This window comes from Heloderma suspectum, chromosome 7 (assembly GCF_057233095.1).
Source record: "Heloderma suspectum isolate Gila_16-S chromosome 7, 16-S_ref, whole genome shotgun sequence".
Taxonomy (NCBI): domain Eukaryota; kingdom Metazoa; phylum Chordata; class Lepidosauria; order Squamata; family Helodermatidae; genus Heloderma; species Heloderma suspectum.
This window is the reverse complement of record NC_139464.1, coordinates 69,007,891-69,033,161: the sequence shown is the minus strand read 5'-3', so window position 1 is coordinate 69,033,161 and position 25,271 is coordinate 69,007,891. Positions and strand designations below refer to the sequence as shown.

At 40.8% G+C, this 25,271-nt stretch overlaps 1 protein-coding gene across 2 annotated transcripts in view; it reads left to right on the top strand.

Annotated features, from left to right (window-relative positions):
• Positions 1-1,870: 1,870 nt before the first annotated feature.
• FRS2 (fibroblast growth factor receptor substrate 2) overlaps positions 1,871-25,271 on the top strand; it is a 38,037-nt gene continuing 14,636 nt past the window's right edge. The window contains exons 1-2 of one of the 2 annotated variants that reach the window (XM_084810521.1): positions 1,871-2,034; positions 23,750-23,846. The gene's annotated coding sequence lies outside the window, so the exon portion shown is untranslated. Of the gene's footprint in view, positions 23,847-25,271 lie in introns of both variants that reach the window. The other variant, XM_084810520.1, reaches the window with a different exon arrangement.

The following is a 25,271-nucleotide window of genomic DNA, read 5'->3' as shown; positions in this document are numbered from 1 at the left end:
GAAATAAATGTGGATAGAAGGTAAAGAGTAGGTAATTAGGTTTTTCTGTTTTATTTATGAAATGATTTAAACACTGCTTTTCTGTCAGTGGGTTGTATCCAATGTTAGTCTAATGTAAATCTCCTTCATTTCATGGGTCTACTCTAAATAGGATTAATGTTTGATAGAACCCAATGACCTTTAAGGTGACTCACCATTACAGCCTTAAAAAATAATCCATCAATAAAAACCAAATATTAAAAACAGAATAACAGAAGATCAAATCACAACAACAAAATGTTACCATGGCACAATCAATTAAGACCAAAAGCTTTCTTTATAAGCCATGATTTGGTTGCTTGTTGAAAAGTGACCAATGAGCTAGACATGTGAACCTCTTTAGATAGGGCATCAAAATGGGCACTGCTATTATGTATTTATTATTTATTTAAAATAGGTGTATGTCTCTGTTGCTGAATGCGGTGTGTGAACAGGTTCATGTGGAACAAAACAGTCCGTACAGCACAAATGAGCAGTGGGGCTGCTCTCTCTGTGGCTTGCCACACAGTGAATGGCAGTGGGGGACTAGTGATCTGCATTGGGATGGCTGGGAGTTGGGGAGGTTCTGGAGGTTCCCCTCCCGCAGCGATCCCATCATCTCATCTCAGAGGGATGGGTTGGATGGGGATGATTGTGTGTTAGATGTGTATATCTGTGCATGTTGGCCCCTGACCCATCACTGGATGTGGCCCTTGGGTTCAAAAAGGTTACCCACCCCTGCCTTACAGTTTCCTGACCCCAGGCCATTTTGGACTCAAGTGGGCAACTTGCAATCCTTCAGATGCTGTTGGAATGCAAGTCCCATTAGCCCTAGCCACCATAACCAATGGTGGGGATGATGGGAGTTGCAGTCTGATATCATCTGGAGGGCCACAAGTTGCCCACCTCTGATTTTGGGCCTTAGAGATTAAATCCAGAACTCTGAATTGGGCCTGGGAGCAATTTGGTAACCAGTGCAGGCAGCTGAACCAACATCGAGGAAATATGATTAGAACACTTTACATCAAGCAATGATCTGTTTAACATAGAGAAAATCTGTTTAACATAAAGAAATCTTTGAAGCATCTCAGAGATTAACAGATATGCAGAACAATCCCAGGTGCATGTTTTCTTGGAAGCAAGTCCCACTGTGTTCAAAGGGCTTTGCTCCCGTGTAAGTATGCATAGGATTGCATGCATATTGTGGCCTACACTTTTATGGATTAGATCCCACTTCATCAGATGTAAAATAATATATATTGATGTGGCTAAAACTAGGTTACCTGTTGAGTTTCTGGTGGGTTGTTTATAATCGTTGTTGTAGTAAAATAGGAGGTGAAGTGCAGCCCTCCCGTTTTCCCCCTTAAGATCGATTGCCTAAACAGAGTGGACACGTGAAGACAAGCAGGTTGCTACAATCCACCAACCACGGAAGCTAGAACACTCGCATTTAAGCCGCTTTTCGACTCTCCTATACATGCCTACTCAGAAGTAAGCCCCATTGCGTTCAGTGGGACTTACGCACAGGTAAGTTCTTATTTCGATTCTATTGATATACAACCAAGAGGGCACTTCAGTGTTTCGCAGAGGCTGGCCTCTACCCCCATCCCCCCATGTCCCCCCCCCCGTGTTGTGATTTCTAAGCGTTGAAAATCCCCCACACAAATCAGGCGTTGCATGGCAACGGCGAAAGGTGGCGCCCTCGAAAGCGGGTTGGAGGCAACGCTTCCCTCCCCCGGTCGGTCTCTCCTTCTCTTCCCCGCCCGCGGGGTGGGGCGAGGAGCCCGAGCACAGGGAAGGCCAGCACCCCCCCCCCCATCTCCCTCTCACGCCGCTCTCCTCCCGTGCCCCGGAAGGAGTTGCCCGCTTGGCCTCGGAAGTTCTCCTGGGCACAGTCCGGCCCAGAGCGAGGCCTGGCTGCCGCTCTCGGGACTGGAGCTCAGGCTAGAGCGGGCAGGGAAGGACTCCGGGCTGCTGTGTCCGGCCACCCGCAGGCGGCTTGGCCTCATGAAGGAGGTGAGCGGAGACTCTTCCCTAGCGTCGCCGCCGCCGGGTCTTCTACTTCTCCGGGCCGGGCGCCTCCGCTCCGTGGGGTTCCCCTTCGGTCTACAGTCGCTTTCTCGGCCTGGCTTGAGGGCTGCGACCAGCAAACGGGAGACGGCGAACTGAGGGGACCGCTCCTTTTTTCGGTGGGATGGGCGACATTTGGGAGGCGAAGGAAAGCGAGGCGCCCCTCTCCCCTTTCTCTTTTTCCCAGCAGTGGATAGGGAAGCCCCCCATGGAGGCTCTTGAGAAGAACGGGTCGGTTGCTGCTGTTAGCTACAGATGCCGGGACGGGGCTCGGGAGGGAGCGGGCGGTGTGAAGGACGGCTGAGCTGTCTTGGCGGAGGGTGTGTTTGGTGTGTTGAACGTACAACGTTTCTGTTGATGGGCGGCGGTGGCGGTGGAAGAGGACAGATGTCAGGAAACGTCCGCCCTGTGGTTTCGGCTGGGCAGCTCCCTTGGCTTTCAGCTGGACAGTTTGCCCCGGGGGCTGCGTCCCAAAGTGTGCTTACGTTAAACGCTTCTGCGGCAGGAGTAAGTGGTGTCTCGAGCCCAGTTTGGTGTCTTTCTCCGTGCAAGTTCCTGGTAGAGATGTAGGATTGGATCCAGAGTTAGGCAGGTGCAAATGGGCTGGCGGAGGTAGACTTGCTCCCCTCCCCATGGCAAACCGTCCTAAAATGGTACGCAGAGAGTTGGGGTGGGGGTACTCTAGAAGGTGTGTGTGTGTGTGTGTGAGAGAGAGAGAGAGAGAGAGAAATCCCTGAAAATCAGATAGAGATACTTCCCCTGAGCAAGACTCCAGCCACCGAAGGTGTCTCTGCCTATTTTTTAAAAACAATAATCTTGACAGGTTGGTTTTCAGGGACTTCTAAGGAGAGACGTGATTTGGCCAAGGTGAGTTTTACAATACTTTAAACTAGTAGCTATTTTGCTGTTGCGGGAGGAGGGAGTGACCCTTTTTCATCAAGACAGTATAGCCTTGCAATTAGGAATGGGGATTGGGGGAGGGAAACAACGACTGGTGTATATGACCAAAGTTTCTCTAACAGGAGAATTGCTGTAATTGATTCAAACAATATGGGACCAAACCTCTCAAATTTCTTGTAGGCCAGCAGAATTCAAAGGCTGTCTGAGAGTGGCATTTTCTGTACATTAGACATTCTGTACATTATGTGGTGCTGTCCTGAAGTAATTATTTTAAGTAGATATATTAAATAGCTTACTGGACCTATAATCTTAGTGTTTTGAATAGTGTCTTTCATTTGTATGTGTTTCTATGTCTCCATTATGTCTCTTGCAAAACCAGTACTGAAGTGACTCTACGTGAGCTTTCAGGCTAGTAAGGCCCATCCTAATGAGTTAATGAAACCATTCAATCAGGCTTTTAGAGTATGGCCTTAATAAATAATGTATGTCAAAAGCAGTGAAGGGTTGCTTCTCACTCAAACAAGTTTTAATGGGGTTTAAACAAAATAATTGTATTTATTCATTTTATCCTGCTTTTCAGACAAAGCAGCTCACACCATTCAAAAAATAAGAGACAGGCCATGCCTTCAGGTGTACAAATTTTAAAAGACAAGACACAGAAGGGAAGGGGAAAAGTAGAAAGAGGCAGAAGGGAAATTAGTTGAAATGCCAGAACACAGTGGTGAGTTGTCATTAAATGTTTCATATCCAGTTGCGGTTAGGTTTGTTTTCCTTTGTGGATATTCTTGGTTTTATAGAGGTAGCCCATCTACCCTGTGGAAGAAGCTAGATTTTGCTACCCTTCACTTCTGCATTCCTCCTGGCAGTTGAATGTGGGCAATTCATAGAAAATGTTCTGTGCTCTGATAAAAGTTTCTGGTAACACGTTATAGAACAAATGTCTTGTTCACATAGGCCAAGGATGAATTAGCCTGGCACTGCGTAATTCATGTACGCTTGTTGGATTACTGAGATGAGCAACAATAAATAGCTGGCATTATAGATTAAATCATTACACCTGTATTCTTGGTGTCCATATAACCTGAATCCTGGATTTAGTGTTATAAAAATAGACAAGTAGTTGACAGAGCTATGCAGTACTGAAAACAATACACATTTTATTCCGGATGAAATAAGTTAGGTGGGTCCCACATGTACAATTATCAGTTAAGTCTCCTTTATAAAGTAGGTAATGCTGCAGTCCTATCTCACTTATTGAAGAGTAAGTCCCATTGAACTCAGTGGAACTTACTTCTGAGTAAACATCACATGTATAGGATTGTGCTGTAAGTTAGCTACAAAGTTTGATCTTTTAAGCAACTATTGGATGAGCAACTTGTGGCCCTCCAGATGTTTTGGCCTACAACTTCCAACATCCTTCACCATTGGCTATGCTGGCTTGGGCTGATGGGAGCTGTAGGCCAAAACATCTGGAGGGCCACAAGTTGCCCACCCTAGTCTACATTAAAGGTTGGATCCAGACTTAGGGCAGTATGCAGTTGGGGCCTTCCCCATGCGGCCAGGCCCGGTCCACAAGCTGCCCCTACGCTTGCACAATGCAATATAGCATTTCTGGGGACAAGCCCTGGAATGAGTGGAAATGCTCATTTCTGGAAAGGGGAAGGTTGCCAAAGCCCTGCCCTTTTCAGAAACAAGTGTTTCTGCTTGTTTCGGGGCTTGCCCCCAGAAGCGCTATATCAAGTTGCGCAAGCAGCAGGGCTCGCTTTCGGACTGGGCTGGAGGGGCTGGCTGCGTGCAGAAGGCCCCAATTGGATACTGCCCTTAGGGTGCAATCCTATGCATATTTAGACAGAAAAAAGTCCTACAACTCCCAGCATGCCTAGAGTAGACTCATTGAAATCAGTGACTGACTTAAGGAAAGGTGCAGGTTTAAGTAAAGATGATAAAATATTTCCAGGGATTATTATAACGTTTTCAGATGACCTGTTCTGAGGATGAGTGCACCAAATTTAAACATTGTAAAGTCAGAGATGTTACATTAAGTGATAAACACTGAATTCTTGGAATGGTGGATGAATACCTGGCAGTCTGGAACTTGTGCAGCCAGGATAATACAAGTTTCTGCTGATTCACACCTGTAAAAGGGCTCTTTTCTTATGCCACTATGATTAACAAACCAAAGAGGCAAGATCTTGGTGACAGTCTCTGGGAGAAGTTGGAAGCTGTTTCAAAGTTCATGGTAGTTTTCAGTTTGCCAAGTTGGACTCAGTGAATTATGTTCCTCACAACTGGCTAAAATGTGCTTTATTCTTGTTTTTTAGTCTTCATAAAACTGTAAGTAAAACACAAGTTCAAAATTGAAATTACATTAATAAAATTATTGAATGAGAGTATTTAGTCTTCTGTTTTGGAAATACATGATGGATTTATACAAATATTTCTGTATTTGAAATGCTCCTCATTTAAATCATTTTTATTTCGTATTGAATTGAGCATTTTATATATATATATTTTATTTGAACTACTCAAAATGTGAATTTTGCCCAGCTCTGGTCATCAGAATGAGTTGGAAAGTCTTTGCCCTGGCAAAAGAAATAAAAATAAAATATTATTTGACATAATTTGGGTTGCACTCAGTGTAGCATTCAAGCAAGGATGCTTGCACAAGGGGAATGTTCCATCCGTCCTCTCCACTACAGCTCCCTGTGCCCCCAAAGAGACTCTCCTTCAGGTTGGGTGACTTTCAGGTAAGGCCTGGGTTGTGGGAGAGAGTATCAAGCCAGCCCCCCCCCCCCCCCGGCTTCATTCCCCACATCTTAGGACTTTCCTGAGGGTGTCCCAGTACTCGGGAGATGCTTGCCAGGGGGCTGCAGTAGGGTGAAGGGGTAGGGAATTCCTCTTGTACGAGCATCCTTGAGCACGTGCTGCTTTGGACAGAACTCTTTTTCAATAAGTAGTTTGGACTTGTGGTGTGCTCAATCTAGATGTATACATAATAGAATGTAGGTTATAAAAATAAAAGTTGGGGGCTGTGAAAAACCATGTGTGAGGATAAGCAATTGAGAAATCCCCCCTCCCCCTTTCTCGTGCTTGGGGTGGGGGGAAGACAAATGTATCATGACGTGGTTGATTTTGCTGTCTGTTGCTGTAGCTGAGTAGTTAGGGAACTGCTCTGTGGAGCTTGCAGTATCGGTTCACATCCTGTGAGCTCCCTCTCTTTTGCCCTGGACATTCCTGTTTTCCCCAGGCATGCAGAAGATGAGTGGGGGCATGTTCCCCTACCCTGATAGTCTGAGCTCAAGCTCCGGTCTGCTGCTTCCCAACCCTGTGCCCTGTGGAGTGAGTCACTGAAGGCTGCTGTCATCCATGTGTATCTGTATCTGCATGTTCTGGCCTCTCCCCTTTCAAAAGAGTTTTTCCCTCCCTGGGTGGGTCTTGCACCCTTGTCCCAGGATGGTTGTTTGTGCTTTCTGCAGGCATCCTGCCCAGATAGCTATGTGGGTGGTGTGTTGTATGTCTTCTCCTTCCTTCCCTTTGTGTTGTGCTCATAAAACAGTTTTTGTGTGGACCATAAGGGGATTCGAACCCTTGCTTGTAGTGTGTGTTGAAATGCAGGGGGTGTGGTAGGGCCATGTCTCCTTTGTCATGAGTTCATTGACTCCCTCTGTGTGTGGGTGTCAGCATAGTCCCTGATTGGAGGGCATTGGCAGTGTTTCCAGGGTCACTGGGTGGGGGGTGTCTTTCATCTTTACACTGTGTTTATATTTTCTGGTGGTGCTTTTTTTTCTCTTCCCCTCCTGGGCTAAAGATGCATTAGATACAGTGGCCATTCTGCCACTGTAGTGGCAGTGTATCTCTGGTCCCAGCCTAGTATTAGTATAGGATGGCTCTGCCCATGTAACATTAAGTGCATAAAAGATTCTTGTTACTTCCCTTTAGTAACAGTTAAAATCAGACTTCACATGGAATGGATTTATTCTGTTTCTGTGGGGTACTAATGCCATGAAGTGTTTACTGACTTTCCTTGGTCAGTGAGACAGAGATGTCATTCAGTAATCTAGCCAGCTTCAGAGATGGAAGAAGAAATATTAGAGGGAGAAAAACTGCCTATTCTTTTGAGAAATACCCAATTTGGTTGTATGTAAATATCATAAATAAATTTATAAGATGTTTAATGGATAATTATCTAGCTTTTGCTGCATTAATGTTATGGCTGTATCTACCACTGGGCACACTTTTAGTTAATGGCAGGCTGATTGTTTAGTAGTACAGGGGAGTGAAACAGATTGGATTGCAGAACAGTTGTTTTTCAAACATGCCTAATTTTTGAATATTTGCAACTTGATGTACGTTTTTACCATTCATTGAATGTACTCTCTCTCACACAATGCTGGTGGGGGAGAGAGAGAGAAGAGAGCTTCTAGATCAGTAGTGATGGCCTGTCTAGGATTTTTTTGTTTGCTGAACAGGTTTTATCTTGAGAAGGTGGTGTGTGAGCCTGTCAGGGCTAATTATGGAGGTCAGGGCATATTAGTCTTTGTGACCTGTGAAAATGTTAAGAGTTCTAATTGTATTTTGTATTATCAGGGTTTTGGTACACAGTTGCTCACTGGGTTTATTAGCCAAGCCAAAAACTGTTGTCTCTTGCTCTTGTCTATGCTGGTTTGGCTGCTGTATGACCAAACAACAGCCAGAGAAGCTTTCCGCTTTCCTTTCTCACTGGAAAGTGAGAAAGGAAAGTGAGGCCCAGAGATTGCCTTTTAAGCCACTATGTGGCTGAGATGCTCTGACCACCTTAGCAGTGAAGTGGCCACACAACCACTGACCTTTCTCCCAGCCTTGGAGCTGGGGAATGGGCAGGGATTGCTGCCCACCACTGCAGCTCCAAGGTAGGGATGAAGGTAGCTCATCATGTCAGATGGCAGTGGCATGTTTGCTATGGTGAGCCTAGCGAGTGAAAACATGTGAGTCTGCATGCTAGTTTTTCTTAGTTGTTCCTTCTGCCATTAAAATAGATGTTTTGTAGTATATGTGTACAATTCGTAAAGATTTGGAGAAAGAATTAAGATTTCCAGATACTTAGTTTGAGAGAATTCTCTGAGCCAGAGTAAAGGCTTTTTGGACTATGGCCAGAGTTAAGAGGCTGTCTGGACAGAAAACACTCTCTCTTCTTCCCCCTTCTTCAAACAGGATGTTCACAGAAAAGGACAGTTCAGTTGAGAATTTTGGTAATAAACCTTAAATCACAATAACTGACCAATTGGGCACTGGATCGTGTTAATCTGCAATGTTACAAAAATCTAATAAACATATCTTTAACTGTGAAGAAGCCCCTATTAAAGGAATGCTAAGATGTGTGTGATTTATCTAGGGAAAAAAAGAGTCCTAAAATTGCTTTTAAAACATTGAGTTCTCCCAGGGGAAAAAGGAAGTGTAAACTTACCAGTTATTATGAGGCATGCAAATTAGCAAATATTGGGGATAGGATTAATGATACTGGAGTAGAATATTATGGACTGGAGGAACTGAATCCATATTTTAAAAATGTATTATAGTTTCATATAGGCTTTTAAGTAACCCATGTGTAAAAGCAGTTTTGGGGGTCTGTGTTAGTTACAAACATGAATTAGCATCTGGCCTTCCTCCACTTACACCTTGCTATTATAATGAATACATTCATAATAAAGATATTTTGGGAGTTCTATTGGGAAATGAGGTATTTAAGTAAAGGTGCAATCCTATGGGAATAGGCGGCTGCCTCCGAACTCGGAGGCAACCACCTATCCAGTGCAGGGCAGGAGAAGCATGGAGGGGATCATTCCCTCCACCCTCCTGCCTTGCATTTGCGGCTAGACAGCCTGCTCCGGAACACCCTGTTTTGGCCGCTCTGTGCTTGTCTTCTGAGTGCGGAATGTGGGGTTGTTCTGGCAGCGCGGAAAGGGGGGGAGGTCAGTTCTCCGGGAACTAACCTCAGAGCATGGGCTCCGAGGTCGGTTCCCAGAAAACCACATATCCTATGGCCGTCTAGCCGCTGTCTAGCAGCCATAGGATTGCTCCCTCCACGATTTAATGGAAAGCAGGATCTGTATATCTTTTGAGCAGATTTTAGAAGTTGAATCCCTATAAACCTAGGCTTTTTCAGTTTTTCGGATTAAACATTCTATTTATATTATGATAAAAACATATGATCCAGTTCAGGAGTTATTACAGATAGGATAAATCTTTCTATATCCCTCTACCAAAGGTTTAATAAGTAAGATTTAATGATTAAAATATACAAAATACTGGTCATGTGATTTATAAGCATAAATGGGCAAAAGATCTGGGGAGAAGCATATCCAAAGAAGTCTGGAACTAAATAGGAGAAAATGTAGGAAAGCATTCGTAGTCATTAACTTAAAACAGAATTTTATTAAAAACCTTACATCAGAGACATTTTATTCCATATAAGACTAAAATATGGGATAGTACAAGATAAATGGTTGTGATATAATCACTCAGGTGCTGATTACTTGCATATTTTCTGGATATATCCTTAGATTAAAGTTTATTGGAGATCTTTATTATTTTATATGGACAAATAACTGGATACAAATTCCCTAGTGATCCTTCAGTGATTTCATTAAATTATTTAAAAGGTGAGGTGGAGGATGATGATAAAGTAGAAATGATTTTTAATTTACTGACAGCAGCTAAAATGTCTATTGCCTTTTATTGGTAAAAATGTTCCTCCCCCTTTGATTGGCTTTTAGAATCTGGGATATAGCTAATATATTGAGTTATTATATACATTCCTAAGAAAAAACCAGACCTTTGAAGAGAAGTTGTTTAAAAAATGATGTTTATTTTAATATTTAATGCAAGTATTTTAGGAGCATATATTTTATATGTGTACACTGGTAACTGCAAAATAAAGATAAATTAATTTTTTAATTACTTTTGCTATCAAAGTATAAATGTTTACATTTAACAGGCCCCAGATAAGTACATTTCTAGATTTCAAGTGCAATGTGATTAAAAGAGGATGGGGAAAAACCCTTTTCAGACAAACCCTATTCTTGACATAACCCTAATGGTAATGGTGAAATGCCATGTGTAGGCTGCCGTTTCCATAAATATTTCACTTGTACTATAGGTAATTAGCATGGCAATGTTTTTAAGAACTGGGCTTGCCGCAAAGCCTCCATCCTTAATAGGATAGTCTATAACTATGTATGAAAAGCTTTTGGCACAACTGACAACCATACCCAAGGGATGCCATTATGCAGCCCAGCTGTATGTTAACATAGGGCTAAAATTTAAACCTGGTATCATTGAGTGCCCTTTTTTGTACCACTCATGGAATCTTAGTGATTTCTCTGTGCACCTTTAAGAAACTTCTGTGTGTGTGTGTTCTTTAAAAATCAACAGGTATTTTTAAACACTTTTAGCATAGTGGTAGTTGGCTTATTTATCCTGCAAAAGCCATAGCCCAAAGTAATGATTACTGTTCATGACATAATTTACTTGTTATGCTTTTTCCTGCTGTGAATTCAACTTGGGTTATTTATTTTTAATAACATCTGTGGCAGCTTTGTTACTAAATAAGCCTTGTTGGCCCCACCAGTGTGACTACCCTATTCACCTGGTCATGTCATAAGAGTCTGGATGGTGGGTAGACACATTTTCAAAACCCTGCTTAGCTATGAGGCTCACTGGGTGACTCTGGAACAGTTACTCTCTTTCAGTCTAACCTACTTCATAGGGTCATTGTGAGGGGGCTGCTGTATATGCTGCTCTGAGTTCATTGGAGGAATAACAGGCAAACATTGTTATAAATAAGCTAGTAATCAACAAACAACAAAGGAAACCTACCTAAAAATCTGATGGTGATATACGATTTTTAATTAGCCATATTAGTGTAACACCTTTATTCTTCAGTTCTCTGATACAACAAATGAAGTTGATTTTGTTCAGATCATGGTTATGCTGTTTTCCAGCACAGTCTCATCCGTTTTTATTCAGAAGATAGTACTACTGTGTTCAGTGGCAATAATCCCAGGTTGTGTGCCTAGGACTGTGTTGTTGATTTTCTTCAGCACTGCTAAGGCTGTGTGTGTCTATGTATGAATCTGGAGATTATAGTTTTATAGTTTAATTCAAGAATAATCTTTAGTAACAGTTTAAGTTTTTAATGAAAGCTACATAAAAGGTACACTAGAGTTCAAACAGCATGTTCTCAAAGAGATCTGCAGAGGATAATTTTGTCTGTCTTTGTCATACTTTCCTACAAAAGAGATACATTACATTATTATGAAAGCATTTCTAGGTGAGACAGATAAGCTGATCAACATTCACAGTAGGTGCACAGCTCTTCGTTGGTTGCCTTTCAGTGTATTTAGAGTCCTGAGAATCTTATCTTTTTTATAAAAAAAACCCCAAATACTTCTAGTGCTCATGATGGTAGAGTTATCTGCTCTTGCAGGTTTTATCTGTGACAAGCCTGAGGTGGGTGAACTTTGGTGCCATGCAATTTTATTTATCCCTCCCTTGCAGTAATATCACTCTTGCTCTTAGCATCATCACATTCTATTGTGGGTGCATGAGGCATGCACGGTAGAGACCAAAAACCCAAACCACAGACCTTAAAAAGCAACTCAGAACAGGAGTTTGGCAAATTAAATGCAATTATGCAAAAGAGGCATTCCTAGGAATGCCTAGTTAATGTTTTCCCTTGCAGATTCTTTTTTTTTTTTTTCAGTACACAGTGTGTAACTATCTTCACTATATGTACCCTAAGCGTACTGTTTGTTCAAGACAAGTTGTTTCTTGCATGTCTGTTACAGAGTTAACCTTTCACACAGCTGGCATGATCAATGTTTTAAACAGATAAGTCAAAGAAGGACCCCTGTGCTATGTAGAGGTGTGGATGTAGGAGATGGGATAGTTATGTAGTTAATGTGAGTGAGAAAGCAAGTGAATAAGTAATTAGAACTGATAATTTTCATGGAGCACAGTTTGTGCTGGTACCAGAGCTGGAGGTCTCTGGATTTTGCACTTAATTCCTGTTTGCAAACAGATTTGCATACTGTCTGAGCCAGCTATGACAAAGGTGGATTTTTGGTGTTACTTTCTTTATGTATAGGAGGAAGCAGGAAATTGGTATACTGAGTGCCTATTCATGCAATTTACAAGACCAGGATGAGAAGGAATTCAGCCACACCATGCTAGTTGATATACTTATGGTGAAAAACTATGTCTTAATTGACTGACAAGCCATAATTGACTCACAATGAAGTGGTAGAAATACAAAAACACAAAAACAAAACCAACCTTACAACAGAATATGTTTTTTAATGTGATATAATAACTGTGAAGGTTAGTTCACACACTTGCCAAACAGGCAATCTCCTAACCTGGTGGAGCATAGTGGCTATAGGTTGCTTCCCTAATTGCATGTGATAGCGAGGGGTGCACAAGGTTACTGCACCACCAAGTGGAGAGATTGCCCATGGTTTGAACAACCTATGGGTTATCGTGCATGAGTGGGAGAGAGCGAGCACGCTGCCCCCTGCGTACCCGACACTCCTGCTTTTACTCAACAACCCACAGCTGGCTCCTTCATAGGTTGTTGAGTGTGACACCCGAACCCAGACCAATAGATTGTTTAGCGGCTAAACAACCCAGCAGTTAACCAATTGTTGTTACATGCAAACCAGGTCACTGTCTAGGTGGGTTTGTCAACTTACCATAAGAGTACCGAGAGAGCTACCCTTTTAGATATTGCCATGCTCAAAGCCAAAGCCTAGAACCAAGCTGTTTCCTACAGGTAGACCCCTTTTCTAATGTTCATAACACAATAACTATGTGGCTGTTGTTAGAAGTAGATCTCTGTTCTCTGATTCCTCAGCATGCTCTGCATGCACAGCTTCAAAACTTCTTTTCACCTTTGCCTGGTCACCTTGCCCTTGAATGAGATGAAATTGCAAGGTAGATACTACACATGTGCAGCCATGCTAGTGGCTGGAAGGAAAAAAGGATAAGGCTATTCAAAATCATTGCTAGCTAAGTGGACAGGAAGGAGTAGAGAGCCTTGTCAGACTCTTAAGGTAGACCTACATTATACGTTTAAACTAGTTTCAGCCCTGCTTAACTGCTAGAACACTGCACTAAGAATATGAAGCTTGTGTCTAAGAATGTAAAACCTTTTTCTAGCTGTGATCATCTAAAGGATTATGCAGGATGCAATACCTTGCTCCTAAACACATTATGTGGAAGTTTGTCCTCTTAATTTCAATAATGTCATATATTTAGGATTGGAGATGTAAGGATCAAGTAAATTGTAAGGGCCTATTTAAAAATGTGTGTGCTCCACTCTAATTACTTTTCTTTTTTTTGTAATGTTGCGTCACATTATAATAGAATGAAAGGATTGTTTTGTGTAAAATGGTATCGAACCACAGCTTTGTGGGTATTGGTAAGAGGCTGAACCCTTAAAATGCATTTCCACAGGTAGTTGAATATTAATAGATGTATCAAGTGCTTGTATCATATAATTGTAGTTAAAGTTTTTAAAATTCGTAAATAGATAGAAGCCATTCAAGTTGTATCTGATGCCTTTAAGATGAATTGATATATGCGTTGCTTTGTAGGACTGTTGTGGATATAATTTGAAAATCAGTTCCCCAGAGTTTCATCTGGTGGCAATCTTTGGAAACCTCTAACTGAATTAATAGTAAGAGAGCTGGGTGAAAATATGCTTCAAAGGAGCTGCAAGCTAGTATTTTGTGTTTTCATAATGCATTTAATTCGAACTGTTGGTGCTAGGCATTGCTTCCTAGTGAGTAATCCTCTCAGCTGATAGGTAGACTTCATTCCTTGAAGCTACACAAGAGGAGCTTAGATGCCAATTTTCCCCAAAGATGTGGCAGGCTTTCTGGTAAGGGTGAAAATCAATTTGTCTCCTCCCCTTTCCTGGCTATTAGAGATTCAGACAGACAACATAGTAATGGCTGTCTATGAGTATTCCTTGGTATTTGTGTGTCTCTTGATGAACAGGGTTAGGGAACTTTACAGTGGCTGCATCCACGCTTTGGAGCTCCTTCCTTAGGGAAGCCTGCTTAGCCCCCTCTTTGATGTCCTTCTACTGTTAGGCAAAAGGTCCTTTACTCAGATGACTTCACTTTTTATCTATGTCTAACCTTAATATGTTTCAAAGTTGTCACTGTTGCTGGTTCTGATTGTACCTGCTCTTTTGTATTTTATTGGTACTGACTTACTGTTTTACTGTATACTTATGATCACTATTTGTAGGAAGGCAAAATATAAATGAAAATTTTAGAAAATGCTTGTCACAGTCACCAAGTGTCCCTCCATACCCACCCATTCCAGCTTAGATTTCGGGAGGAGGGGGCTGTGTTTCAGAGTCACTGTGAGTGCCCTGCCCCTCTCCTACAAAGGAGAGGCAGCGTTGGTGGCAAATTCACATTTTGTGGAGCCTTAATTAGGGTGATCTACATGGAGGAGGCTGAGTGGCAGGAGCTAGGGGCAGGCAAATGTCCATATGTCTGTGAGTGTTCCAGGAAATGTCTTGGAGCTAATGCTGTCATTCAGTTAAAGCATTTGAAATTGCACACTTTGGATGTCAGAAGGGACTTTACAAGGTTTATCCATAGAAGCAGGAATTTTCAACAGAGTTCTGCTTTATCTGTAAATAACATACGGGACACTGGAGGCCAGGGTAGGAAAGGCTGACTTTCCTCTGTTGCTATATAGATAAAGGCCAATCATTTTGAAGGCCTACAAGGTATTTGGCGGTGCTCTGTCCCGTTCAGGTGATATTGGACACTAGTGGGGTGGTAGTAACTACTCACATCATTGTAGTCCAACAAGATTTAACTCACTAGTTTTTTCACAGGTTGTGAAAATTTTCCACAACCTGTGAAAAAAATTGTGAAAATTTTTGTGACCCAGAGAATTCTGGGTCACAAGAAAATACAGATTGGCCCAAAAGTAGGTATGCAGTTGTTTAGAATGTTGATGGGAGCGGGAGAGAATGTGTGAGTAGAAGATGTGTGGGTGGAGTCAGAATGACAGTTGGGAAGAGGGAGTGACAGTTAAATCAGTTAAGTGTAGAGAGTGAGGGGAGTGAGGCCCTTAAGTAGGTATACAGTTGATTAGTTGTTTAGTTGTTTTTTTTTTACTGATATTGTGAATGATGGGAGCAAACTTGAGTCAAGAACAAAGAAAGTGGATTCTAAAGCAGTACTGGAAGACTGAAAATTCTCTCCCCCTCCCATCAATATTCTAAACAACTGTATACCTACTTTTGGGCCACCCTGTATATTTGTGAGAGCTGATATATGTTTTATGTCTTTCTAATCAGTACTACTTTGGCATGGTAATCCTGTCAAGGAGAGGTTCTGGCACCAGCAGTGAAAATAAAGAACCAGTTCCAATCCTGTGAATCTTCATTTGTTGCTGGATGCCATTCTAATCCTCCTGTGAAGAGCAACAGATCCTAAATGTAATATAGATCTTCAGATTATAAGTCACTTTATTTCAGAGCATGTTTAGTTCACGTTCAGCAGTTCATTATCTAGTGTCCATGTACCAGGCACCAGGGGAAATGAGCTGAAGGTGCTTTCTGCAATGGGAGATTTTCAGTGAATAATCCATTATTGCCTTGTTGGATCAAAGTTTTACTGAGATGTTACTTGTCTGGGCTCCAAAGGAGGAAGGGTGGGTGTGCTACCTAGCCTAGGCTTAAGGAGCTTTAAGACTGCCTCCTGTTGGTCGATCAGGAGAACTAACCTTTGGGGAATGGTGGCTGGCAACAAAAAGTGTCTTGCAGATAAATAAGGACTCAGGTCTCCATTTAGGAAAAAAGGTCATTTCATCTCATTATAGTTCCAGCAGCCTTTTTTGGGGGCGGGGAATTGCCTTGAAAAAATGGGCAAGAAATGAATTTTACTTAAAGTGTCAAAATCTTAGGACCTCTCAATGTGCAGAATGAAGGCACTCTCCTGCAAGAGAAAATACCAGTGGCCAGTGGAATGTAATGGCATCTCCTTTGCCCTTGTAGGAATTAGTTTTTCTCTCAACAGTATGTGTATTGAATATTCTCCATACAGAAAAATGTACTAGTTTTGACTGCTGTGATTTAAATTGGATATGACACAAATGACTGGATGGAAGGAGAAGGATGTCTGTGATGTGCAGTAAGATTAGGGGATTGGAAACAAGAAAACAGTGTTTGGTTGTTTTGCATGATTTTAAATTAAATAAGGTCCAATATAAGTCTGCCACTACTTCTTTATGCATGTTGCAATAATAATCATACCTGCTTCACTCAATACTAATATTTACAAGTTTCTGTCACTTCTAATTCAGATTATTCCTTGCTTGCTTTTCCTTATTGGCTGCCTTGGTGGTCAAGGTTAGTATGCAAATACTGTAAGCTATAAGAACACTCAGCATTAAGATTACCTCTTGCTAGGTGTGAATCTCCTCCCCCACCCCCACCCTAAATGTGCTGTTAAAACACTTCACATTCAAGAAAACATGTTGCTAGAAAATAGAAATTTGGCAGTGCCTACTCTGGTAGATGTTAATGTTCTGTGCATTTCTTTTGTTTGTTTTCCAAATGGCATACATGTGCTTAGTTGATACTAGTCTGATAAGATCTTCCTCAACCCTTGTCTACTGCTGTTAAGGGACAGCCCCCCTCAGGCTTAAAAAGTTGGCCATCTTTGTTGCTCTGGCCTTGCTTTCTTCCAGTTGGCCTCTGCTGAGGAGAGATTATTCTACTGTGAATATACATCAGGTTGAATCATTCAGTCACTCTCTAGTAAGAATGTAGCAGAATTGCCTGTCTTCAGAGGAAGGCACAGAACAGTGGGCAGTGGGCAGGCTCCTTTGAAAACGGGTAGTTCTTAATTTTTGCACACCCTGCAAGGAAACCTTTTTGATTGTAAGAGTGAAGTGTACCTCTAATTTTAATTCTTGGCTATCAGAAATGTGTGAACTATTGCAGAAGGCTTCCATTCATGTGTAAGCGCTATATAGGTTTATAGTTGTAGCAACATATTTACAGCAGTCTGTACTATAGATTTATAAGGAAGACAACAGGATCTCTGACGTGTACATAAAATGTACGAATTAAAAATGCTTTCCCTTCTCTCCTTCCATGTCCTTAACACTTAAGTACTTTTAAAAGGTTACATTAAGTCTGTATTGCTAGAAATTAAAAATGTGTGTATAAAGAAGTTGAATACTTTAAGTTAATTATAAGCCAAAATAGTACATATATTAAAAATCATAAATGGGTTTGAAAATGGAAAGCAGCAACTCCTTGGGAATTGAGAGAATCTTATTCCCAACTGGTTGAACAAACACTTCAGTTGCCAGCTAGGGCTGACTTTAAATGGACCAGCTGCCTGTGTCAGCAGCATAGGGTTACCAGGGTAACTGTGGCTGTTTAAAGAAGAATGTAGCTGAGAGGGCAAGTTTTTGATCTGTGAGTTGAGGGAAGGAATTTGATGTGATCATGCATCAGCTTTGCTAATCACACACACTCAAGCACTTAAAGCTATGTGGGCGGTGTGTAGCAACTCACAATTCTGTTGAAGCTTGTGTTGGGCTTCCAGTTACTTCATTTTCTTAGGAGCCAAAGCAACTGGAGTTTATCATGAAAAATTCTTCATTTTTGGTTTTGCCCCATAGTGTTGAGGAATTCATGGCTATATTTGAAACGATGACGTTTAATTTGCAGTTGCGGAGATAATGAATATCTTCAGCCTCTGGATTTTCATGACTTACCTTTCATAATGACAAGGAATATTCGGATCCATCTACATATAACACTTCTTCCCTCTGAATGGTAAATTTAGCCCTGTGGGTATTTTATATTACTGGCCATTCTTGTTCTCCAAATTACTCAGTTTTCTTAATGACTAATTCAAAAAGTTAATTTAAAAAAATCCGAAATGGATTTTTGCTCCAGTTTTTTCTTTTTTTCTATTGGGGAAAAAAAAATAGGTGGGCAACGAGAGGCCTTGACTGCTGCGGGTGTCCAAGTCTCAACATTCCTCACAAACAAAACTGCCACTCAGGTGTTTGGAGGTCTGGGAAGAGTGAGATTGTGACTGGGAGGAGATGTGTGGGAATGACCCTTTCTGTGCGCTGTCCTCTCCATGTAAATTCTGCAGGCTGGCCAGAGTGTGATTTGGGATGGAGAGGAAAATGCAGAGAGAGAGTTATCCTGGAGTGCCATCCTCCCCATTTAAAACATGCACCTCCCCTTCCTGCCCAGCTGATTGGTGTTGGAAAAAGCACCAATCAGTGGGTCAGCATAATGCCATTTCAGTGTGCAGGGAGGAAAGTTTAAACTAATGCACTGTATGTGCATGTGCTGTCTGTTGGTGTGTTCTTATTCCTGTTCCTTTTCCTCCATTTAAGCTTGGAAAGTGAGAAACCTAGCTGGATATAATGGAGAAACAGCCTGCCTTGTGCATGAGGATAGGTAGTAATTTAAATAAAATTAGCAGGCTGGAAAATAAATTTCTCTGTAGCTGAGAGAGGCATGATGTTGTGGGGAAAGGCATCCTGTAAAGCAGACTTCCCCAACCTGGTACCCTCAAGATGTTTTGTATTATAACTTCCACCAGCCCTAGCCAGCATGGCCAATAGTCAGGGATGATAGGAGTTGTAGTCCAAAGCATCTGGTGGTTGGGGAAAGCTGTTGTAAAGGACTGGAGTAGCTAGGTCATATAGGAAAGACCTCTTTGAGGGTAAACAGATGGATCCAAAAAGTCAAGCAGTTTGTAACTGGTCCCTTAAAACGCTAAGTCTGAAGAAACAGCAGCAGCATACATATGTACGTATTTTGAACAGCGAGATCCTCAGAATTAAATAGGTGATATATTTTATATTAAAAATTCAAGGCATTTGAGGAGCAAATCATTTTGAGCTTGTGGCAAAATATATAAGGTGAATAAATGTTTCATTGGTTTGTGAAATGATTCTTTCCCCCCAACCCATACGTTGCATGTAAACTTAAATCTGTTACAAAGCAACTATCTAAAAAAGGATCATCGGTCTTTGCAAACCATACTTTCGCAGCATTAGATGAATATTGAGATGAATATTGTTGAGATGAATATTGTGTTAATGGATATTTAAACATTATTTTCAGATTAGATGGATTAGTACTCTGGAGCATTTGGAGATGTGATTTTAAAAATAAGAGATGGTAGTAGGGGCCAATCTGTTTGTGGCAAGTTATGACTAAATACTTTGTATGAAGGAGTGATGCGGGATTTGTGAAAATGAGTTGAATAATCATTTGAAGAATAGCTGTATATTGTTGTGAAGTCAGCAGAGATTTTAGTTTTGGAGGAGTAATCATTAAGTGAGATTTCTAAAAGGTTCCAAACTTATCACCAGTAAGTTGCTTCATGATTTCAGCTTTCTTCCTTCAAAAAGTTTGATTTTCCCCTCAAATAGGCAAGTTCAACTAAAATACAGGGTTCTTTATCAGCTGTTTCAACGATTAAACTGTGATGTTAAGGTTGGGGAACAAGGTCTTGCCTCTTCTGAGACCTTTAATATTACTGGTATTTGAAGAATGTGTTCATAAAGTTCCAAATTGGATGTAGTTTATTTCATGTTATGAAAACAGGCAGCTGTGGCATTTCATTTTGAAGCTCAGCAAAAACTTTATTGTGTAGACTTTTCTTAATTTTTGCATTGCTCATTTAGGCAATATGTGTGCTGGTACAAGAAAATTGTACCATTCACTAATTAAATATTAAAATCTTTATATAGGCTAAGGGTTTTTGTGCTTTTGCTAGCTCTCCTGATACAAGAAACCAGTGTTTAAAAATTGGTAGATCTAATGCTGCCCTAGTAGGTTTGTTCAGTTCATGTATACCTCTTGGCTTTAAATAATGAAGTGTCTGAGAAACAAAATCTTTAATATCGATATTCAGTGCACTGGTGGTTAACTCCTTGTCTGTTGGCTAGATTTTGGCCCTGTGAGATGTGGCTGGATTAAGATTCCTTAAGTCAAACATCTGCTGATTTGGTCTTGATTGGCATCAATTGCTAGAACCAGGAATATGCTCTCAATGTTTATTTTTCCCTTCCTTTAGCCCCTGAATATTTGGGAGTCCAAATATTAAATACTAAATACTCATAGTGCAATCCTATGCATGTCTACTCAGAAGTAAGTATTGTTGAATTCAATGGGACTTATTCCCAGGTAAGTGTGTATAGGATTTGTACCCTAAATAAGTTATTTCCTCTATTAAGATTATAGGGCAAAAGTTGTTTCTGTTCTGGGTGAATGAGAAGGCACTCAGTCTATATATATTGAAATGCTTTGTTAGCCACTGAAATGATGCTCTTGAGGCATCATCTTTCTGATTGGTATGAAAAGTAAGACCTGGTTCGCACATAACATTAACCCATGGTTTATTTAACTCATGGTTTACCCATGATTTGTTGCCCTACCCAGGGTTTGTCTGGCAGATGATTGAACAAACTGCAGTTTGTTTTCTTAATCCCTGGGTTGTTTATCTCCTCCTCTGTCTGCTCCCTCCCTGTATCCCAAATGCCTTCGCATTGCTGTAATAGTGGCATGTAGAGCAGCTGGGTTTTTTTACCATTCTCACCTACCATTCTGTAGCCTGGTGAAACAACCCACAGTTCTGGGTTCACACATAATGACAACCCATGGTTTAAACAAGCCAGAGTTCATAACCCAACAGTAAACCATGGGTTCTCTTTCTGGGTTGTTTGTGGTTAACAGATCATGGTTTGTTAGTGCAGCTGGGTTCGCACATCAAAACAACCCAGAATTCAACAACCCATGGGTTAAATAAACCATTGGTTAGACCTGTGAACCAAGTCTAATTGTGTGGTCACTACTCATCACAGCTAAAATGTGAAATTGTTATTTTTTAAATAGGAGAGCTACTATTTGAATATGACGATCTGACTGTTGCTGATTTTTGTTAGCATACGTGGTATCTTTGCTGTTATGGTGTATCTGTGCTGTTATAGACGTAATGTTCTATTACAGCTTAGGTTACAACCAAAAGAACATGCAAACCTTGTTCTATAAATTTTAGACCTAGAATGTCTGAGGCATTTAAAGTGTATGTCCTTGGAAGAAAAATGTGAAGCCGGATTTGCAGGGTGAGGGGGGAAATAAACATTCTATAAACATTTATTTATTCTATAAATAAACAGAAATCCATTTACTGTTCTTACAATTTACATAAAGGTTTGTTCTAAAGTGTAGTAGCCTCTCCCTATTTAAATAGAACATTAATTCCTTCAACACATTTCTTGAAAAATGGAACACCATTTTTCCTGGATCTTGAGATCACATACCTGAACTTTTGCTCACAGAGTACTCCTGGTAACCATAGCAGGGGAGTTGATTTTCATCGGTTCCCCCTGGGGGACTTAGCAGCACAGAATGGGAGGTTTTACCATGAGCTGAATGGAAAATCTGCAAAACTTGTTCTCACCCATCCACCTGCGGGAGCTTCCCTCCATTGATCAAAGGCCCTTCCATAAACAGCAAGCCTTCCATTTGTGGAATGGCAACTTAAGATCCAAGCCTATGCTATCTTTTAAAATTAATACTGTTCTATACAAATCTAATCAAACCACTCATTCATTTGCTATCTCTCCACCACCATCTCAGTGGTTAGGCTGACTGAGAAATACTCCTAGCCTTTTTGCCAGTTGCAGATTTATCCTCCTGATTAGGGGTGTAACAGTGGATTCAGGAATTCTCCAAAATGAAGAACCTGATTATCCAGGCGTCAGCCTACTAAATTTGCACCTTGTCATAGGATAAAACTACAAAAAGTGCATACAGTGCTCAATCTGCATTATTATTGATTAAGTTACCTCTCATGAAATAGGATTTGCTTTTAAAATCCATGATAACTATTTTCCATATTCTGTAATTTCTGTTGTTCTACAGCAAATAAAGCTATCAGCTTGTTCAACAAATGTTTTAAGAAAGGTTTGGCTGTGAAAATGGGACCCTCTTATGGATTTCTACTTTGGTTACAAAGAAGGCAAAAATTATGTTCTTCTGTATATGGTGGTCTTAAAGACTTTTCTCTAGAGTTGAGAGATCAGATGTGTGAGCTGTGTAAAAACAAAACTCACCAAAGCAATTATATCTGTGTGTAAGCTTAGAGAAAACAAATTGAGCCTTCCCAATGCAGTTTAATTATGTAAGACGAAAAGAATGCCCAGTGGCAATGAATTCTTAACTTTAAGAAAAAGTAATGTTTTATACAATACATATAATTGAACAGCTTTTTTAGCAAGGTATTTCGTACTCATAACAGTCACTATATAATAAGAGCCAGGTCCTGATCTTATGAATTTGGTCCATGTGTGCTGACATTATTTTTATTACAGACCTCAGTAGAGCTACCTGATTTTTATTTGCATGGCATTGAAAAGAGTTGACCCAAGCATTTGTCTAAATAAAAACAGATTGGGGTGCTTCTAGGCAAGACTTTTATTGTTGCATTGCCCTGCCACATTAACAGAATTTTACAAGGGGTTCAGATGACATCATCTTCCACTTGTAATTCTCCCGTGTTTTCCCACCACTGCTTCCATCTTTTTTCTTATTATGGAAAAGCTGTTAAGGAAGAAAAGACAGAATAGCTGCACAATGCCTTTTGTTTGGTTGCTCTAGGAGCCCTCTGTCTGGAAGCATCCTAGATTGCACAAATTAAGGTGGGGCTCAGTACTTGAAGCAGGAACAAAAATGCTGAACAGAGCTATGGATAGATACCACACCACTGATTTTTGGTACTCTTGGAGGATAACATCATAGAAGACTGCTCTTTCCATGAAAAACTGGACTTGATGAATATTAATATTTCTTCTTCAGGTTTGTTTTACCAGAAGGCTTTCATTTCATGAAATCATACTGTTTCTCCCTGCCCCTTTAATAGCAGCAATCTGGTGCCATCTAGAAGTTGTTGAGCTCCAACTCCCATCAACCCCAGCCAGGATGGCCAGTGGTCAGAGATTATGGGAATTCAAGTCTAAAACATCTGGAGGTCACCTACATATATTGCTACCTACTCCTGATCTGATGTTTGTATGTGTAATACTATGACAAATTAAAAAGTGTAGTGAAAGGGACATGCTTCTGTTCTTTTCGTGTGTGTGTGTGTGTGTATTAAAATCTATCTGGGAGAAGCTGGCATGTTGCAACATTGATCATGTGGTGTATTTTCTGAGGAAATTTCAGAAATTCACAAGACCTCTTCCTTCCCCCTAGGTGGGAGCAAGATATTTGACAAACACAAGTTTGGGATGACTACCAAGATAAGCAACAGGTGGTAAAAATAAGGGTAAAAATGTATTTCCTTTATGAAGAAACCATTTTATTATACAACATGAGTTAAATGGCAAAAATCTGTTGCATGACAGATAGGTTCCATTAAGCAGTATTAGAATTTGAAGACCAAACTTTCCCTCTGCCAATACTGCAGAATGCTAGTATTGATCTATCTATGCCTGCTTGCTTTCAGAGAAGGAGATCAAGGGCCACCCTCAAATGAATGACAGTATAGAAGGGCAGCATCTTATGACCATTCTGTGTATGCACACTTATGCTCTACAGACATCCCTCATTTAAACTGTTTCACATACTAAATAGAAATGTTTCTATTTAAAACACCTTTCTTGGGTGTCGATTATATTTTATGTTTAAAACTTTGATTTCTAGGTCACGTGTCTTCGTGGAAGGGCAACATGATGTTTTGAAGTATGACAGAAATACTGATGCTGTGCCAGAGGCTAGGAATATTAATGGCCAAATCTAGGTGAGTGCATTTGTATTTGGCCAGATGTTCCTTTTCACCAGGTTCTGAAATCTTTTCTTGAATGGGTTCAAATGATAACTATAATATAAATGTCATTAATAAAGCTCTCTTCCTGAAAGTAGCTTGGCAGAAACAAATAGCTTTTACCCCAAAATATTGGAGCTTCCTTTTTCCCAGTAATTATTTACTGGCAAAAAAAACCCTTTCTTAAGGTACTGGTATCGCTAATTGGCTCAAAGGTGGTGGTTCTCTAACTCTGGGTGGTGTTGCGCTCTGCATTAAGGACCTTGGGTGTGCTCTTAGATCTGACCTTTACTTTAGATGAGGGGTGCAGAGCCTCAGGCCTGGGGGATAAATCCAGCCCTCCTGGGGTCCCAATCCAGCCCTTTGGGGTTCCCCAGATGTCCATGCCCCCTTCCTCTGGCCCTACCCCCTTTCCCCCGACCACCAATCATTTGGTGGTTTCCCAGCTTTTGTGGAGTTTTTTCCCATTCTAAAAGGCTGAAATGCCTCTCCTAAAGCTTAGTTACTGGCAGTAACAGCTTTAAGGTAAAATATGCTCATATTTTTTGTATTTTGGTCCCGCCTGTTTTGCCTTTGGCCCTGCCTACCTCTGGAATGTAGCCCCCAAAAGCTTCTCCAAAATGTAATTGGTCATTCGGGCTGAATGTTTCAGAACCCCTGCTTTAAACGCTCCAGTGGCGTCTGTAGCACAAAGCACCTTTTGCCAACAAGTAAGGGAGGCACCAACCCTTGACTTGAACCCCAGATGACAAAAGTCTATTGAGACTTGATTCTTAAGTTATAACTTAACTATAACTGCTATATTGAATTTAATCAAAGTGTTTAAACTGTGTTGCTTCTGCTTTTATGTTTTTAAGGCATTGAATTTTAGAAGAACGTTATTATTCTGCTGCTTTTTGTTGTGTTTTGTATGCTGCTTTGAATATTTTTAATATTCAAACTGGCTCTTCAATTTTTTAAAAATAAACGAGTTTTTTTCAACTGAAAACCATCACTGCCTAATGAGTACCTTCATTGTGAGGTGTATTTAGGACAAGATATATCTATCTACATTATTGCTCTTAACTTCAGTTACTTTTGGCTCCTTTCTAGGCTATAGCATGTCCACTAATTTTACAGTTTTAAAAGAGTAAATAGTAATTAATAGTATTTCAACTTGGAATGTTGAATGGATAGTTTAAACCAGTCTTCAGATGCCTTGTACTACAACTCCCATAATTCCCAGCCAATGGCCATGGTGGCTGGGAATTATGGGAGTTGCAGTCTGAACACATGTAAAGAGCGCCAGGTTGGGGAAGGCTGGTTTATACTTTGAGGTTGTTGTTCCATTACTGTAACACAGTAGTTTTGAAACTTTGATGGTTGTTAATTTTTCAGTCTTTTAGTTTCCTTAATATTAAT